Source organism: Otolemur garnettii, unplaced genomic scaffold, assembly GCF_000181295.1.
Source record: "Otolemur garnettii isolate 467f Iridium unplaced genomic scaffold, OtoGar3 scaffold00032, whole genome shotgun sequence".
Taxonomy (NCBI): domain Eukaryota; kingdom Metazoa; phylum Chordata; class Mammalia; order Primates; family Galagidae; genus Otolemur; species Otolemur garnettii.
Genome location: NW_003852427.1, coordinates 8,823,660 through 8,826,125, shown reverse-complemented (window position 1 = coordinate 8,826,125; position 2,466 = coordinate 8,823,660). Strand labels below are relative to the sequence as shown.

At 43.1% G+C, this 2,466-nt stretch overlaps 1 long non-coding RNA gene and 1 other non-coding gene across 2 annotated transcripts in view; one reads left to right on the top strand and one right to left on the bottom strand.

Annotated features, from left to right (window-relative positions):
* Positions 1–2,466, top strand: part of LOC111725148 — a 73,979-nt gene that overhangs the window by 19,691 nt on the left and 51,822 nt on the right. The window lies entirely within an intron of this gene.
* On the bottom strand, positions 274–380 carry LOC111725171. The gene has a single exon (XR_002773301.1). It is a non-coding gene; the product is annotated as a U6 spliceosomal RNA (small nuclear RNA).

Sequence of the window (2,466 nt, the reverse complement as noted above, 5' to 3'; positions counted from 1 at the left end):
TTGTTGTTTGGTGGGCCCGGGCTGGGGATTCGAACCCGCCACCTTAGGTGTATGTGGCTGGCGCCTTAGCTGCTTGAGCCACAGGCGCCGAGCCCTCTTCTAAATTTTTTAAGAGCAATTTTGTGAAACCATGGATAAATCAAATATTCATGTTTTTTTTTTAAACATATAGTCTTTTATTTTGCCTTTTGTTATCTAATGAGTATTAGTCTATTATGATGAGTCTGTCAGCCTGCAACTCTGCTCTTGCATTGAGTACTCCAAGGCAAACAGAAAAATATGGAACACTTAACGAATTTGCGTGTCATCCTTGCTCAGGGGCCATGCTAATTTTCTCTGTATTGTTCCAATTTTAGTACATGTGCTGCTGAAGTGAGCACTATTCATGTTATTTTTGAATATGAGCTCCATTGTTTAACCAAAGCAGCATAGACAGGTCAAGGTATCAGTGAAATGTTTGGGAAGGATGTGGCTAATGAATGTACAGTATGTGGATAGTTTAAGAAGTTCTGTTCTGGTGATTTTATTTTCTTTCTAAATTAAATTAAAAAAACTTTTTTTTGTTTTGTTTTGTTTTAGAGACGGAGTCTTACTCTATCTCCCTGGGTAGAGTGCTGTGGCATCACAGCTCACAGCAACCTTAGATTCTTGCTCGTGAGCAATCATCTTGCCTCAGCCTCCTAAGTAGCTAGGACTATAGGCATATGCCACTATGCCTGTCTAGTTTTTCTTTCTTTTCTTTGCTTTTTTTTTCTGTCGAGACAGAGTCTTACTTTATTGCACTCAGTAGAGTGCAGTGGTATCACACTGCTCACAGCAACCTCCAAGTATTGGGCGAAGGTGATTCTCGTGCCTCAGCCTCCCAAGTGGCTGGGACTATAGGTGCCCGCCACAATGCCTGGCTATTTTTTTGTTGCAGTTTGGTCAGGGATGGGTTTGAACTCGCCACACTCAGTATATGGGGCGGGCGCCCTACCCATTAAGCCACAGGCACTGCCCCCTGGCTAGTTTTTCTATTTTTAGTAGAGATGGGCTCTCATTCTTGCTCAGGCTGGTCTGGAACTCCTGAGCTCAAGCAATCTGCCCACCTTGGCTTCCCAGAATGCTAGGATTATAGGCATGAGTCACTCGCTTGTTTTGGTGGTTTTCATTTTGAAAATGATCCACATGGGTGACTTTGGACCAAGGTGATGAGCTGAAAACTGTAATAGAAGCAAATAAATCTCAATTTATGCATGACTTAGCAGCAAGGTTTGATGTTACTGTTCCACCAGTAATGGACAACTTGAAACAAATAGGTAAGGTAAAGAAGCTGGATAGATGGGCTGAATGTGAACTAAACCAGTGTCAGAAGTGAAAACATCTTGAAACTTGCCTTTCTTTGTTGTCATGACATAAAGGTGAAACATTTCTACACCATATTGTTATGTGTTGTGATTCTTTTTGACAATTGCAAGCATTTGGCACAATGGTTGGATAAAGATGAAACACTAAAACATAATCCAAAACCAAATATTCATCAAAAAAAGCTAATGGTGGGCTGGGCGTGGTGGCTCATGCCTGTAATCATAGCACTCTGGGAGGCCGAAGTGGGTGGATTGCTGGAGTTCACAGGTTCGAGGCCATCCTGAGTTAGAGCAAGAACCCTCCTCTAAAAATAGCCGAATGTTGTGGCGGGTACCTGTAGTCCCAGCTACTCAGGAGGCTGAGGCAAGAGAATCCCTTGAGCCCAAGAGTTTGAGGTTGCTTTGAGCTATGATGCCACCACACTCTACCATGGGTTACAAAGTGAGACTCTGTCTCAGGAAAAAAAGAAAAAGCTAATGGTGTCTTTTTGCTGGTCCAGCCCTGGTATTATCCACTGTTTACTATCTTCATGAAACCTGGTCATTTGTTGAGGATGTGATTAAGTAGCAGAGTTTGGTAAATAGAGGCAAGTCAATCCTCTTGCAAGACAGTGCTGTTGCACAGATGTTTTGCAAACAACTTTGCGCACACTACAGAAGCTGGACATGGAAACTCTCTATGTCATCCACTGTATTTGCCAGATCTTGCACCAACTGACCACCACTTCTTCCAGGCGCTGGACCACTTTTTGCAAGGAAGGATACTCAATTCTCAACAGGCTATGGAAGACACCTTTCACAGTTTATTTATTTATTTTTTAGAGACAGAGTCTTACTTATTTTATTGCCCTTGGTAGAGTAATGTGGCGTCATAGCTCACAGCAACCTCCAACTCCTGGGCTTAGGTGATTCTCTTGCCTCAGCCTCCCAAGTAGCTGGGACTACAGGTGCCCACCACAACACTTGGCTATTTTTTGTTGCAGTTTGGCTGGGGCTGGATTCGAACCCACCACCCTCGGTATATGGGGTCAGTGCCCTAACCATTCAGCCACAGGTGCCTCCTACCTTTCACAATTCACAATTTTATTCTTCTTCTTCCTTTTTTTTTTTTTTTTTGGCC